We start from the raw sequence: 18,175 nt of genomic DNA on the forward strand, positions 1-18,175 counted from the left end.
TGTTTGCAACGAGAATTTATAACTTACCACATGAAAAATGACTTATCATATAACATTACATTTGAAATAACACAAAGCCTGCACAATACAAGTACTGAATCATAAGTTTTTCAGTAATTTCCTGTGTGAAAAATACACAAATTATAGAATCAATGTATTGGATATTATAATACCCAATACATTGTTAGTTACCTGTTATTGTGAAAATATGGTAACATTAGGCTTATAACAAAATCCAGTTATACAGTAATTAATGAATATGTACAAAATTATTACACCAAAGGTAGAAGGATCAATATCAGGTATATATTACTTCTTTAAAAGTACAGGTAGAAAAACTATATATAAAATTTTCAATAATTTGTTCAATTCTTAATTGAATAATATCAACAAAAATGTAAAAGTGGCAATACTCATCTATATTTTAATAAAAAATAAAATAGTATGTATAATACTCAGAAAGAAAAATAAGGATAAATTAGTCAATAAATATTAGTAATGAAGAAATTTACGAAATACAGACAAAAGTTTATTCAAGTACTGCCAAAATTTATAAAATTATAAATTATATAAACAAACATCAAGGATTACAATTAAGAAATAGAAAAAACCGAACCTAAGATAACACAAACATTGTCATAAAGCAGTTTTTATATTTCTCACATTAGTTTGAATGCACAAGCAAAAACAAGTAAATAAATAAATGAAAAAACTAGTAAAGTCAATAGTACTATACTAACCTCACGTTAGATATATTTTTGTTAGGTTATGTACTTTGAGGTTATGGTACGCTTACAATTATAAATACACTAATAAAATTCAGCCTTAAATTTCACAAATATGAGTAGTGTAAGAATCTTCTAGCTGCTAAGAAATGTCTGTCTACCTAAAAAATTATCAATTTATGCTTGAAACGGTTTCAATAAAACTTAACAAAAACAGGCGTACGTAATTTAATATATTAAATAACACATATGTGCACACGAACCTAGAAAAGTTAACGCTCTGCAAAAAGTTCTTAAACGCGAAAGTAAAGAAAATAAAAACAAATAGTGGAACTAATAAAATAAATTCACATGCATAACAAAGTGAATCACTATCATAATCTGTTTTGAACATAGGCTGATACGAGCCATTGTCTGTTTTTTTGCGCGGGAGATACAATTTTTATTCCTTCATATTTCCAAATTAAGAAACTTCTTTAAAAAAATACAAATAAAATTAGACTGATCTTCTTTATAGCACTGCAAGAATCTTAACGATTAAAATTTATCTCAATGTTTAGGTATTTTATTTAGGAAATATGTAATTTTATCAGTTAAAAGATCATTAAAAAATTCTTAACTGATTATTTAAAACGTAAATTATACTGATTTACTTAAGTTTAATATCAGTTCTTTGCGCGAATAACAGTCAATAATGCTGTATTTTTACAACCCAACAAATTTAATATTAGATATAAATATTAAGTAATTGTTAAAAAATCAGGTTAACTAATTGTACGAAATTTTGTTGCCTACATTTCATGACGTAACTGTTACTGTGTTTAGGCCAGAAAATGAAACTAAGGTTAAATATGTTACACTATAGGCTTACAATGACATTTTCTATAATTCACAGCATACATAATTTTATTATGTGTGGCTACCATTGTGTAGAACAATAAGGTGTTAATGAAGAAATATGCAAACACAAACTTTGACAGTATTGCTAAACGACGTGTTAATATTGCTTATATTGCATAATAATATTATTATTAATATTATGATATGAATTAATAATATCATTGCTTTAGTACAGAGGCAGGAGTTGTTACTATTAATAATAATAATAATAATAATAGTTTAGTAAATTAATTGCTATAATTATTTTTATCGCGATGTTTGGATTAATTTTTTTAACAACAGGAGTCACTATTTAAAATATTTTAATTAGATTTATCACTGATCTTTTAAACGATGCTGTAATAAAAAAATCTACAAAATAAAATAATAGCTTTGACGTTTGAGAAATTTATACTTTCCTAACATACATTAAACAATTACAGAAATTTCACCTGGTTGAAACGGCTGACATTAGCTGTAAAGTCAATTATTAATAATAATAAAAAAAAAATAACACTAGTTATTCCTGTTAAGTACACAATAACCACTACTGGAAGGGGTTATGTGAAAAGAGCTAAAGTTTATTCCTTTTTTGTTTCGAACTGATGTAAACAAACGTTTTCCTCGGTCTTGGAGGACTTGTCCATGAACTTCCGAAGACCCTTAGCGCGGCACATCAAAGTATTATTAAACGGTACGTATAATATAATTACGTTAGTTATTTATTTACTTTTATTTTTCTTATCCAAATTATAAGGAAATATCTTCACTATTATGTACACAGTTAAAAAGGATATTTACCACTCTGGATCTGCGGTATCATAGGTTAATTTGTGAGTGATTTTTTAAATACGGAGCCAGTATAATGTTTAAAACTTTTAAATTTTCTAATTTATTTATTTTGTAGATATTATGTAAACCAAATTTTATAAAAATATCTCATTCTGTTTTTAAGATAAAAATATTTATTGAAAAACACACAAATTGGCGGTCAAAAAGTATGGTATTGGTTCAGATGAACGTTTCTGTATATTTTAATGACCTAAATCAGTCCCTCAAGTTGGGAAACACCTCCCAAGACCTCCCGGAAAGTTCTCGACCTGATTTAGAAAATACAAGATCTTTCAGAAATTTTACTTTCCTGTCTAGATAGCGCTATAACTTAGAAGGGAAAGTATTGTAATAGGTTTTCACAGGATCTTGACGTTTTGATTCCTAAGAAACCCAAAAAACCGGATGGAAATTTTCCATGTGTTCGGTGTTTGCCTCTAAACCACATTCTATCTCCAGAACTACTGGACCGATTTTGACCAAGGTTTGTCAGATTACTTCTATATATATATATATATATATATATGGGGCATTGATGCTATTAAATTTTCAACTTAAAAGGTCAACGGGGTGAGGCTTTAGTAAGGTCACACTCAGTATCTCGAAATTTCGCCTAATTAAGGTCATATTTTTCTTAGGAACATTTCTTAACAAATAAATATAGCAATATTTGCAAGAAATCCTTTTTTCAAAATCGCACCCCATCCCAAAAAATCCTCTAAACTACTGCAATGTTGTGACGTCATAGGTGGGTGGTAGAATTAAATGAATGAATAATATTTAAAGTGTAAAAAAGTAACTCGATCTGCCTGGGTCTCAAACTCGATCGTCAGGTTAACTCGGTACCTGGCACGTTAAGCCTCGCGGATGCACATTCTGCCGACCATATAAGCGAAATTTGTTCTATGTAAGTTATGAAATTAATTAGTTTAGTTAGTGCCGACTGTCGCCACTAGTAACGTCACACCCGCGCGAATTAAGTACCGTATGCGCGCGCGCTTCAGTTAGGACCATTGAATTAAATAAACGAAAAGATATTGGATTTAAATAAAATGATAAATATCTTAAATTAAGTTGTGTAAGTCGTGCATCCGAAACCAGCCATAGTCGTAGGACTTCCCTGAACGCGGCTTGCCGCGTGACGGGACGGCCCTAGTATAGTACTACTAGCTGCAGGGCGTGCCTACGCAGCTAGGCCCTCCGGGTGGGTTGTCCTGGCTGGCGGCATCTTGGAATGCGATTATTAGCTGTCCAAAATTGATTACCTCTTGTGTAATTTTTTTTTCTTGCAAAGAAAATTGATATAAGGAAAGTTAAATTAGAAATTTAGCTCTAGAAATTGATACTAACGAATCGGGATTTTCCGCTAGTGATCGGTAACATTCGTGCTTAATTTTTAGTTATAGTTCATTATTTTATGAAGAAAAACAATTACATAAATAAATAAAAAGTATGTAACAAAAAAATTTAAAACACCACTCTTAAATTAAACGCAGTAAAAAGAAAAAAAGAATTTTAGGACGGTATCCCAGAATGGATTTGACAACAACCTTTGATGGTGATATGTGTGATTATGTGAAAGTCATAGCTTCAAATTAAAAATTTGATGTTTTTGCGAATTTTTTCATATGGTGACAAATGGCCTAAAGAATAACCCACTCTTTAGGCTATTTATCACTATAATAATTACCGGTCTAAAGAAATAGAAACAGATCTAAAAACATTAAACATTTCTAAGGATTTGTGAAAGACTGAGATTAATTTAGAAAAGTGATTCGAGAATCTAAGTTTCCAGATAGAAAGAAAATGAAGTGTATAAACCCGAATAGATGGAAGGAAGAAAGACGACAACAGAGCAAAAGAATGAAAATCTTTAGGTAAAAGAAAAAGTAGTCACTATGTAAAAATGATCCGTAGTGGTCGGAACGAAAATAAATAAAAATCCATATTCCGGAAGGGAAAGATCTCCCCCGATACTTGTGGTACGGCAACTTTAACCGGATCCCAACGGAATATATCCAACTGACCATAAGTGAAGACGCCTTTCTTTCTGGAATATAATTTTTCCTTGCAATATTAAGATATAGCTATCTAAACTTGTTGTAATAGATCTCTCGCCGGTAAACACATGTACACTTAAAAATCATTGTAATCTCATATGAAGTACAAGAATGAATTCAGTAATTCCTCGGAATATTCAGTTGGTACCTACAATAATGGAGAAAGTGGCAAATCCATTAATTTTCAACAATAATATTAGTGCAGGTCTCCTTTTTAATTACATATTCCGCATATCCATAAACCTGGAAAATCCAGCAATTAAATAACTTGTCCAGAAGTAATACTCGCCGCTTCAAGACGTGATCTATAAAATTACAACAAATTTTAAACTTTAAATGTATTATTAGACATTGTCTCTAATGGTGCGTGATCATCTCCCACGGTTATCTTCAAACGCAACCTTCTCCGCAAATCTTCAATCTACGGACAACCGAAACTAGCATAGATTCTCAAGACTCCCACGCAAACAACTAGAAGCAATATTAACAATTCCCATTTTCCCTAATCGATTAATGAATTTTTTGCTTGGCTCCCAACTGTCTTTAAGCTAAATCTTAATGAGACTTTGAAGAAATGGAATACGATGTGTAAAGGTACGGGAATTTTTACGGATGGAAGTAGTTTTGTCACAACGGATTTTGCGCTAGATCAGTTTAAATGTGTTCAGGATAAGTTTGATTTGAAGTATGTATTTCTTAACGTTATTAAAGCATACAAGGAGTGGCCGTTGAAATTAAACACCAAGCTATCAGTGGAAATGATAGTGATTTGGTCACAGATCACAACAGATCTGTCATAAGTGCCCAACAGATCTGTCATATTGTCGAATTGTAAATATGAGAATTCCACTTTCAATTATTATGAAAGAGAAGACCTAAATGTAGGAAGGCGGAATATATCGGGAAACTTGGCGATTATTCAGCTAAATAGCTCGTTATGGCGAATCACGCATAGGAATAAAAATAAAAAGACTTCTTTATAATTCTGTTGTTTATCTATTTTGACCATCCCTGAATCTATTTTGACTGGTTTCGGCGTGACGTCTGTACGTAAGTTTGTATGTATGTATATATGTACCTCCCCGTACGTACGTATGCATCTTGCATCTCACTAGTCGTAGGATGTTGAAATTTTGAATTTAGGACTGTAACATCAGTACTTTTGCTGTAACATCAAGTTGCGCAGCTCCCCTTTTGACTGCAAACGACTGGACCAAAAGTTTCCAAAAAATTCCAAAATCCAAGAAATTTGGATTTTGGACTTTTTGTTAACTATAGTAATATGCCCTCATCGAGAGCTTTTCAATGATATCATAAGTGGTACTTATTTTCACTGGTTCCAGAGTTATAGCCAAATTAAATTTTAATTAATGATATATTTGGATCTTATAAGGAAATGGCACATCGGTTCGAATCAGACTTCCATCTCCTTTGTTTTTAACTTAAATATATTGATTTATTAATAATTATTAACCTCTGATACAAAAAAAAATTACGATAAATAATAATTCAATAACAATAAAAAAAACTCGATGTGGACATTACATGACTTCCTTTTACGCATTATTAAATCACACATACACATTTTCTTTGAAATGAAAGTACATAAATTTTATTTCATTAATAACTTCTGATAATTTTCATATTTTTTTTTTCATTGGTATTTATTGTAAAAAATTTGTTAAAATCAGAGGTTAACAATTATTAATAAATCAATATATTTAAATTTAAAAAAAAAAGTTTAAAAAAAGCGAGATGAACTGTGATTTGAATTGGGGTTTGCCTTCCCTAAGATCCAAATATATCTTTAATTAAAATTTCGTTTGGCTATAACTCTGGAACCAATGAAAATAAGTACCACTTATGATATATCGTTGAAAAGCACTCAATGAAACTTATTACTGCAGTTAAGCAAAAATCCAAATTGTTTTGAATTTTGGACTTTTTTGGACACTATTATTGGTCCAGTGGATTGCAATAAAAAGGAAGGGGAGGTGTACAACTAGATGTTACAACAGTCCAAAATCCAAAATTTCAACATCCTACGGCCAATCGTTTTTGAGTTAAGCGAGATACATACGTACGTACGTCACGCTGAAACTAGTTAAAATGGATTTAGGGATGGTCAAAATGAATATTTCCGTTGAAATCTGAAAACCGAAGTTTTTCACGATTATAATACATTATTTAAAATTCTCAATTTGATTTAATTCCTATTTTTTACTTTTTGTGGAGTTTTCTAATTTATTTCCTTTTTTTATTAATGTTAATATTAATATTAGTTAAATAAAAGCTTTTTTAAAAAATAATTTTTTGTATGTAATCAAATATATTTTTGTAATTTTTTTTGTTTTTAATTAAAATATATTGATTTATTAAAATTATTAACCTATGACTGCAACAAAAATCTTACAATAAATAATAATTCATTAATAACAATAAAAAAAAAATATGAAAAAAAATCAGAACTAGTGAGATAAAATTTTATATACTTTTAAAAATGTGTATATGAAATTTAATAGGCGTATAAGGAAAAAATATGGTGTCCACATCAGATTTTTTTTATTTACGAAAATCAAAAGTAACAATTTAAAGACAATAGAAATCGATAATAAATTATTTTAAAACTTTTTTACGAATTTCTGGATGCCGTGAATTAATCGTGTGTTTTAGCCACACCCAGATTGAATCTCTTAGAATCATGAGATCTACAAAAAAAAGATTTTTTTTCTAAACTAGCCAATTTTCAAATTGCTTAATAATTTTTTATGAAAAACTAGCTGTACCCGCCATGCTTCGCTGTGGCACATTGTGGTTGCATGGATGAAAAATGAGAAACAAAACAAAGCATACGTTTCATAGAAGTTTAATTTCTCAATACTTGTGGATATACAATATTTTTTGTTTTTCCACTGTCTGCGTAGATATAAAGGCTATCTGGTTTGCCGACTCGGGAACACGCACATACAGTTGTCCACGTGAGAAGCAATCCGCATCTAAATCTAAACCACACAATTCTAAAGATTGACCTTGAGCTTTATTGATTGTGATTGCAAATGCCAATCGAATTGGGAATTGCAATCTTTTAAATTGAAATTGTGTATCGGTCGGGATCATGGGTATTCGAGGAATGAGGACATCTTCACCTTTGAAAGGCCCCGTTAAAATCGTTGCTTCCACTACGTTATTCATCAATTTCTTTACTGCAAGTCGCGTGCCGTTGCAGAGTTTTGGCTGATTAATATTGCGCAACAGGATAATTGGCACACCTATTTTCAATTTTAATATGTGTGGTGGCATCCCTGGCAGATCAAGTGAGTTTAAAAATTCCGTTGGATAATTATTATTCTTTGCGGCAAGGATAGCTCGTTCACTGAGCCAATTGTGATTTCTATGATTAATTTGAATATCAGGAAATACTTTTTCGATCAGTTCTTCTTTCGATGTTACTAAATTACAAAAATTATCAGGAAATGATATTCGTCTAGACGTCTCATCGACTGGCAGCTGTCCGTTTCCAATGTCCAGTAACTGTCGTGAGAATACCTCAGCTGATGGATCATTCTGCAACTGGACACGCATATTCGTAGTCAACTGCAATGTACGTACGTGTCGCCACAGTGTTGAATATTTCAGGCAAGTATTTATTTCGTCTGCTGGTGTCGATCGAGAAATTACAGCCAATGTTTGCCTGAAATCTCCTGCGAGCAATATCAAAGCATTCCCGAACGTTTGAACGTTTCCACGCAAATCTCGTAACGATCGATCAAGAGCTTTAAGCGATTTTTTATGTGCCATCGTGCATTCATCCCAAACAATGAGTTTACATTTTTGTAATACTTTTCCCATACAGGATGCTTTGGAAATATTGCACGTGGGAGTCTGGATGATTTGCATGTTTAATTGCAACTTCAGAGCTGAATTTGCAGTCCTTCCACCTGGTAACAATGTCGCAGCTATTCCAGACGAAGTCTGGAATGAATACGAAGTCAAGAAATGACATGGCTAAAGCTATGTCATTTTTTGATCGAACCGTTTCTAGAATCAATCTAATGAGGAATGTTTTCCCAGTTCCTCCTGGCGCATCCAAGAAGAAGGTCCCCCCAACTCCGTCATTTATCATTTGCATTATGCGATCATAAATGCCTTTCTGTTCACGCGGCGCGTTAATTTGGTAATGTTTGATTGGACATATGACTGAAGATCACCAATGTTGTAACTCTGTTCACGGCGTAAATCTACATCAAATGAAGCAATAGCAGCTCGGGTGGGTGCGGCATTCCCAATTGACTAAGAACTTTATTTGCATTAGCTAAGCACTTGTCTTCAATATTTATCAATGCTTCGTTGTAAATGCCTTCTGTAAATTCAGACAAAAGTGAATATTTAACCTAACAAAGGATTTTTTGGTCATTATGTAGGGATATTTTTTTCTGTGTATTTGGTTATTTCGACTTTTTTTGTTTGCATAGTCTTAAGTCTATCTGGGCTATAAGAAAGTTGGGTGTTTTAATTTATTTACTGTAAGTCATCCTTCTTGGTGGCTTTTTTCTTTTTGTTTTGGTGTTTTTTTTTGTTTTTTTTTTTTAATAAAATACAGATGTTTTAGCTGTTAAATATAATTCAAAGAAATTTGTTACGTAATCGGTTGTGCTTTTGTTTACATTGGCAACGGCCATACGGGCTCTTTTTGATTGGTCGTTGTGTTTGACAGCGGCCATCTTGCATTGATCTGATTGGTTTTCCTTTGTTTACATTTCCAAATTAAAAATAGATAGATAGATTTATTAAAAATAGATGAAAACAATGTTTGATGCGGGTTATATATCGTGCTAAAATTTGAGCTCAATCGGTGCAGAACATTTTGAGTTTTTGAAGCGTACACAAACGAACTTAACATTTTTATATATATAGATTTGTAACTAATGAAGTTAGAAAAGATAACGCGTGCATAATGCTGTACAAAAATTAATTCTGAAGACTTTAGTCTTCAATGTGTAATACGTGAATACAATGCGGAGTATGAGTTTAAATGCTTCATTGAAACGATCGTTTAACTGTCCTTTTTTATGTAAGTGAGAAGAGGTGGGCTTTCTGACCACCCCTTCTATACTACAATTCAATCTACTTCTGTACTAGAATTCAATTTTCACTTTAATTCACTAATTTTTTGTACAGTTCATTTTGTTAAATTCGGTACAGAATGATCGAAGACTACATTACTTTTGATAAAAGTTAGATAAAAATTTGATGTAAAAAAGTTTTAATTTTGTAAGATAATTCAGAACCTTAATCTTATAAAAATATAAAAGAAAATTTGTTTTTTAAGTAAAATAATAACTTATATTTTGACACAAACCAAATAATAATCCAAAGCTCTCGAATGACGATAATGGCCAAGTGTTATCATCCTATTTAATCACACTTTATTGATTTGTATACAGTGGCTTTTTAGTTAGCAGACGAGATGGAGTAAGAGAATCATAATCTTTCATCTGGAAGATCCCGGGTTCAAATCCCGATCACCTTGACATTTTTTGTACGCTAAAAAATTTCCGATGACGGTTGAACTTCGCAACCTCATCGAGGAACTCCCACACGGTCCGACAATGCGGCTCTCGCCACACTGACTCGCCGTTTATGAGCGGTCAGTTTTCCCCCTGACCTCTTAAGTTCCAGGGTGGCCCGGTCTCTGGCCCTCCAAGAGCAGAGCAGTCGAACATCATATGTTCGTTCGACTGGACCTCCCCGCAGACACACAACTCATCAGCCGCTAGGCGAAACCGAAACAGATATTGCTTCAAATCCACATGGTTGGTGAGCACTTGGGCACACGCTGCCCTTAAAAATGAATTCGAGGCATACCATCCCCCCAGATCCTGTATAAACCTATACATGGATCTTCCCTTAGTCGTGTGTCATTCAAGCTGCCATGCCTCCATCGCGAGGCTCCATAGCCTCTTCCGCAGGCGGGAAATGGGGAACTGAACGAAATATAGATCCGGTGCATTGTGATCTCCTTTACGCTCTGGTTCTAGCCCGGCTCGAAACCGCATCCCAAATGCCTCGGCTTCCCGACCTCTTCCAAACTTCCACATGGCTGCCCGAACTTTCATCACTAAATCGATTGGGAGAGCCTTTCCCAATACGGTGGTAGCCTTGTAGGAGGTTGTTTTAAAAACACCAGTGCATACATCAAGGCTCTGCGCTGGGCACTCCTTAAATTTTGAAGCAGTGCTCCATTTCTACCCAGTCTATGCGCCCAAATTGGCGCCGCGTATGCGATCATGCTCTCGAAGACACCTCGGTACACCAAGTACATTTGACGACCCGACATCCCGTAATCCTTCCGAGCAATCCTTGTAAGTTTGTGCATCACAGAGACTGGGGAAAGCATGCCGAATTCCCTCCTAGGGTATGTTTCCCTATGTTTAGGAACCGATCGCACACGAATACTCTGTGTTCTGCGGTCTCCTCCTCCTGCAGTAGCCGTATTCTGTAGAGCCAACGTCCGGACGCACAGGTATGCTTTGAAACCCCCGTGATCGGTAAGAAACTGGCTCAACACGATCCCGGTTAAACGTGTTTGCGGTTCACCTATCTCTCAAGTCCGGGATCAGTCTTTGAGTTCATCTGCTCTTCCTCGACTGATTCTACATCGTATTATCCACGTACTACTAATACCAGTTATTTATTTTACTCAAAATATTTTTTTCTCCATTCATTAAAAAAAAAAAATTTTAAAGGACGTAAAATTTGCATAAAACGATTACTTTTTTTAAATTGATCGAACTAAAATAAAAATTTAGATTTGTCATTCACATCAACATTCACCTTCATCAACGTAATTTTTCGAATCGTTAATAATTTTTTTTTCTCAAAGAAGATAATAAATAATAACTGGTTATTTTAATGCTAAATCTCTTTTTTTGGTTATTTTTGACAATTAATGTTGTATCAGGAACGTATTCTAAACTACTTAGCTATATATAATTAATTATTCCACAAATCAACTCCGGATAAAAAAGGATTATTATTTAAACATCACAATTATTTTTTTTAAAACTATAAAAAATACTTGAAAGTTATATCCGAATTAGATTATCGTGGGTTTCATTTTTTGTTTTAATGTACAATATATCAGTGTATATAAGATAGAAATAATAATAAACTACGTAGTATTTAGTGGATGCCCGTAATCACGGCCAGCTTGATAATTTTACATTCAACCTCAACTTAACTCGACTCAAATGAAATTGACAGCACGAGGTCAGTATTAAATCGTGCAACCTGAATAATCTAGTGACCAAACAAAGCATAAAAAAAATAAAAAATACAAAATAAACAGAAAAAACCTTCACGCTACAACAAATTATATAATTAAAATGTATAATTATTGTAATTATATAATTAATAATAAACGTAATATACCGCAGTTTAAATATAACAAATTTAATTTAAAAAATATATATAATAAATAAAATACAAAAAAAATTTAGCAGATAAATTATGTTTGTTAATATAATTTTCGTAGATTCCATCCTTTTTTTCTCTAACAATACCCATTTGTATTGTAAATATATATAATCTAACTACAATTACTAAAATTTATTACCTACAATTATTTTGCTGCTGCTTGCGTATCATTAATGTTTGTGCAGTTTCCCTTATTACTTTCCCGGTATATACATATACTTATCGATCCACTGCAGGATAAAAGCCTCTTCGACACCTATCCAACTAATACGGTCTTGTGCGATCTTCTGCCTTTTCGGCCATACTTGTTAATATCATCAATCCAACGAGTCTTTAATCCTTATCACGGGAACTTAATTAAAAAAAACAGACCTACACAAAAGACCTTAACGTTGGCGCGGTGAAGGGGCATGTGTAGATCAAGGATAGTTTGAGTTATACCGTCGGAATTTTATTTTTCTGGAAGAAAAGTCCATCGGGACTGGTCAAACTGGATGCCTCAGACCAAAGTTCCCTTTAATTTTTTCTCAGAGTTGCACGCACAAAAGTCAGTTGAAGCAAAAAAAAAATATTGAAAAATCAATTTGTACAAATTTGTTTATTGTTATTGATACAGATATGTTAAAATACGAATAAAATATGTATAAAATACCTTCATATATGTATACGAGGGTTATTTTTTTTTCAAGGTCCGATCGGTTGCGAAATAAAAACCCGCGCAAAAATCGGATGAACCTTTGAGCATATGTGTTGCGCAGAATCTCTAGTATGACCTTCAATCACGCCGCGTCAGTTCGTTTAGTTCTGAACACGCAGCTAGCACGTAAACATGTCTACAACAATAGCATCTCCCGCCAAGTGTGAAGCGCGTGCGATAATTCGATTTCTTCAGGCTGAGGGGTGTAATGCGGCTGAAATTCATCGACGAATAAGTAATGTGTACGGTGAAACTTCAATGAGTGACAGCAAAGTGCGACAATGGTGCAGGAACTTTAAAGCAGGACGTACAGCATGATGCAGACGGTCAGGGAAGGAAGCGAGTGTCAACCGATGATCTCGTTGAGCGAGTGGATGAGGTAATTAGAGAAAATCGTCGGTTCGCAATTTCTGTATTGAGTGATTCGTTTCCTGAAATTTCAAGGTCAGCTCATCTACACCGTTGTAAGTGAGAGACTTCAGTACCGCAAACTGTGTGCGAGATGGGTTCCCAAGATGCTGCCCGACCATCACAAAACAATGAGAATGGACGCCTCCCTAACGTTTCTCCAACGCTACCACAATGAAGGAAAAGATTTTTTGAACAAAATTGTCACAGAGTACGAGACATGGGTCCATTTCGAAACCGAAGAAACAAAAGAACAATCCAAACAGTGGATGCATTCTCATTCTCCCAATAAACCAAAGAAGTTCAAGCGAACCTACTCCAACAGAAAGTGTACGGCTACTGTGTGTGGGACCGGAATGGAGTTCTCTTGGTGGAATTCATGGAACGTGGCACGACCATCACTGCAGCCTCATACTGCGTGACTCTTCAACGTCTACGAAGGGCAATTCAGAATAAGCGGAGAGGAATGTTGTCATCAGGCACTGTCTTTCTCCATGATAATGCTCGGCCGCACACTGCAGCTGTAACAAAGAAGCTCCTGCAGCGTATTTTCGCCGGGAAGTTTTTGATCACCCACCAAACAGCCTGGACTTGGCTCCATCCGATTTTCACCTCTTTGTTCACATGAAACGCTGGCTAGGACAACATTTTGGCACTGATATAGAGCTGCAGACCAGCGTAGAAACATGGCTGAAAACACAGGCGGCTCCGTTCTATGACGAGGGTATTGGAAAGTTGGTACCGCGCTATGACAAATATCTAAATCGGAGTGACAACTATGTAGAGAAATATCGTAACTATGTAAGTACTTGTTACAAATAAAAAATTTGTTATTTTCACTGTGGTTTTAATTTCGTGACCGATCGAACCTTGAAAAAAAATAACCCTCGTACATATTTAAAGAAAAACAATTAAGTAACTTATTTTATTTTAGACTAGCAGACCCAGCAATACTTCTCTATTCTATCAAACTGACAGTTTGATAAAACATTAAAGAACTGAATATTATGGAAGTTCACAAAATTAACCTTTAACTTGTTTCTTTCCCCCTTTTTTCTTTTTCCCTCTTTTCGCTGTTTTCTATTTTTCCCTTTTTTCCTTTTTCTCACGCGTAAATCGGCACAGTAGTTTTTTAGTCTATAGCGGACACACATACGAACATTGCTTTATATCTTTATATATATATATATATATATATACACACAGAAGACGAAAGTCTGTCTATTTGTTTCATAAATATTTTCGCCATCTAGCGGATATAGCTTTTGCAATTTTTTTATATTTTCACCTAACTAATATACGAGTATATTCTGAATACGAATCAAATCGTCCAAATACAACTTTTCTAAATATCTCAACCCCACTGCCACCATAGCAGGTCCATTTTTTGCAGAGGTATTTCTTTTCATGTAACTAATGAATACGAACCAAATCGGACCATAAATACTATTTTTCAAACAACTCGACCCCAGAGCTACCTATCGGGTAAAAACTAATTCAGAAACCTTCGCGGGCGTGTGCACAACTCGCCAAAGTTTCATCGCAATCGGATGAATGATATAGGAATGCATACGGGACAAAATCATTCATTTTTATGTATACATAAGATTGACATTTTTCTTAACTTTTTGTCTTTCATAGAAAATCAATTTTTGTAAGTTTCATTTGTATTTACTTCTTGACCATTGACTAAATGTAATTTTTATAAAGCTACCCCAAGTGTTCATTTTTGAGTCTGTTTCGGTATTTTGTGTTTATGGAATTCCTAGAGAAAATCGACTTTCACAATCTGCACTGGATGCTAGAAAAGTTCCCATAATGTTTTATAGAACGGAAAGGTTAGAAAATTAAGAGTTAGTTTGGACAAAGGTTAAATGTATCGCTAAAAATCTTGAACAATCCCTAGTTTAGTTTTCTCTAGAATTGTAAATTTAAATTCTGAATATTGGTTTCATATTTTATCTACTCGTATATTAACGTTTTTATTTTCCATAAATTCTGAATATTTTTTGAAAAAGCTGTGTAGTACAATTTGCTTTCCGTAATCAAAAACGTTTCCTGAATTTATAATAATTTCGTTATCAATGCTTGCCAGTCTTTTAATTATTCATCTGGAAATCTGCTCTGCAAATAAAAACATCCACCCAATAAATCGAACTGATTACCTCTTGTGTAAAAATATATATATATATATTTTTTTTTTTAATAATGAAAATTGATCAAGGAAAAGCGAAAAAATATCAACAAATCTTTCCAATTAAATTTTGTTTAGATCGGTTTAGGCATAGGCGTCGGTGTTTTTTGGAGAGGGCTCAAAGAAAAAAAGGAAAAATAAGGATAAAGGATAAGTTTCAAAATGATATTATATAGCATAATTTAAATTTTTTTATAAATATATAAATATAAAGACTCAATCAGACTAACAAAAAAAAAAACAAAGAATTTATTAATAAACATACAAACAAAAAACCTTGAGGCAACTGTTTTATTATATTTAAAATACCGGGCCCTGAAGAGGACCATTGGGTTCATCATCGTTCAGTTAAGCACCCTTCCTTACCAACATCGTGCTTTCTAAAACCAAAATAACTTTAAAACAAAATATCCACTAGCACTTATAACTCCTCTTCAATAAACAAAAATCACTGTTACATTTATCAATCTAGACCATCATAAATTTCTCTAAAAACAACAACTCTAAAACATTTCTCACTTTTATCTCTATGCTCTGGAGACAATTTCACTTTCATTTCACTCCAAGCTTTTAATCTTGATAACTCAACACACAAATCTCCATGCCCAAAAACTTCTCTTTTCAAATTAATACAACGAATTCTAAAGTTTGCCCTTGAGAGTCATTAAACATATAGTAAAAGCTAATCGCATACGAATCTGAAGTCTCTACAATGAAAACCCTTTGTACTCTCATAAATCAACGTTATTCTTGGAATACACACACTGTTTTTCCTTGCTTATCTCCAGTCAAAAATCATTCTTCATTCCTCTAACAATAAGTCCCGTTCCACTCCATAAACCATCTTTACGCTCAAATTTCTTAAACACATGACAGTCGAATTCTTCTTTAATGGCAAAACATGATTTAAAAAATATATAATTAACATATATTTCGCATATATATCGATTAAATAAATAAATACACATTAAAAGTATAAATAATAATAATAAGTACAAGTAATAAATATATAATAATATAACAACTATACACCTGACCACCACGAGACATCTACTAACGAATCGGGATTTTCCGCTAGAGTCTGTACATTCCGGTGCCTGTTATCTGAGCACATTATTACTTATTGTTTTACGGAACGACATCATTCGGACTACTGGTGTTTTATGTGCTGAGCTAAGGGGGACAGACACATATAAAAATGCCCTTTAGTCGGGCAGGATTAACACTGTTAATACTATGAGTATGTAATTTTTTCAAAATAAAAGTAATAAAAAAAATAATTATCTAAGATAATCCAAAAATTCTATTTTCAAAATAACATAATTAAGATAATTAACTTTTATTTACCGTTTTAAAAATTAATCAAAGAAGATATTCTTTCAACATTTCTAACGTAATAATTATTTAAAGCGCTCGTCTAAATATTACAAACATAAGATTTTAATAATTTAGTCCACAGATTTAAAAAAATAGTAGTACCTCACTATTATGAACAAATAACAGCGTTTAAATTCAACATAGGCTGATTTTCAATGTAGGTGACATGCGGACCCAAATATAATGAACAGTGTTAATATCAGACACGTAACATCAGCGGACAAACAGTTGATGCAAAGAAGTTTCAGTTTAACCGACGCAACAAATAATAGTATTTGAAAGTGGTATTCGGGGGTAAAAACCGAATGAGAATAAATAAATCTTAACTGACAATAGGACAAAGAATTATCAGTCAGTCAGACAGTCGGTATAGCCAACTTAAAATTTGAAATAGAACGTTGAAGAAGGAGAAGAATAGAAAAATGGCTGAAAAGCAACAGTAGAAACAGCAGCAGTTTAGAATTTCCTTTCTGACCGAACCTAGAACTGACAGTTGGTGTATTACTTAAGAGCTGCCGCGTCAGTACCATCGCCTCATCTCCTTTATTCACACCTCTTCTACAAGTAGTGTACCATTTTAACCCCGCCTACTTCCATTACTCTTCTTCTACTGATTACAGACATTGTTAATATGTACCCTCTACAACAACCCCTCTAATTACCCCTGAACATATCCCCTTCTCTTTAATATTGAGTTTCATTTATTTTCTCATATAACAGCACGTTTCAAATCAAGTTAAAATATTCATATTTAATTATTAAAATGAAATGCTACCGGTATTAGAAAAAAAATAATAAATGAAAAGAAAATAAATATTACACATTCCTTCTTTAGTTGTGTAACTGAAAAAAAAAAATAAATGTAATTATTTATTAAAAAATACAGTATTTTTCTGCACTTTCGAGATATATAAAAAAAAGAAAATATTTTATGAATTTAATAGAAAACTAAAAATAAATTTAGCTATTTAATTCGTTTAAAATCCTAATTGCTAATTAAACAGCGAATTTAATATTAAATAAAGTAAGACACAGTTTTATTCAAGTTTACCAAAATAAAAGGTGATGAGAATTGAAATTTAATTTTGTCTTAACAACTAACTATTCTTCAATTAGATTGAAACAAAATATTATAGTTATGAAAGTATATTCGTTGCCGGAAAGAGTCTTTAATAAACATTGCCCGGGATGTGAGTACTGCTACCAACACATGCGATGTCTCATTATCATAAGATAAAATAATTAATTGTAAATTAGTATAAATGTAATTAGCGTGAAATCTATGTATTAAAAATATACAATTATAGGTAATTTACCAATAACATCAATTACAGCAGATGTAACAGAATATAATATAATAATATTTACAATTCTTAAATTAAAATATTTACTCTACCAGAAATGTTACCTTATTCTATAATACTCTGTTGGTTTATACAGAGTGATATTAAAGTATGTAAACAGCTAAATAACTCAAAACTGAGGGATACTCGGGGGTATAAACAAGTAAGAGTCTACATAATTACAA

The 18,175-nt window shown here is 32.8% G+C and overlaps 1 protein-coding gene across 6 annotated transcripts in view; it reads right to left on the reverse strand.

Annotated features, from left to right (window-relative positions):
- Positions 1–18,175, reverse strand: part of Atg12 (Autophagy-related 12) — a 257,464-nt gene that overhangs the window by 11,840 nt on the left and 227,449 nt on the right. The window contains exon 1 of one of the 6 annotated variants that reach the window (XM_075374499.1): positions 741–1,150. The exons of 4 other annotated variants lie outside the window; for them this stretch is intronic. The gene's annotated coding sequence lies outside the window, so the exon portion shown is untranslated. Of the gene's footprint in view, positions 1–616; positions 714–740; positions 1,151–18,175 lie in introns of those variants that run through there. One more of the 6 variants, XM_075374501.1, reaches the window with a different exon arrangement.

Source organism: Lycorma delicatula, chromosome 9, assembly GCF_047948215.1.
Source record: "Lycorma delicatula isolate Av1 chromosome 9, ASM4794821v1, whole genome shotgun sequence".
NCBI classification, from domain to species: domain Eukaryota; kingdom Metazoa; phylum Arthropoda; class Insecta; order Hemiptera; family Fulgoridae; genus Lycorma; species Lycorma delicatula.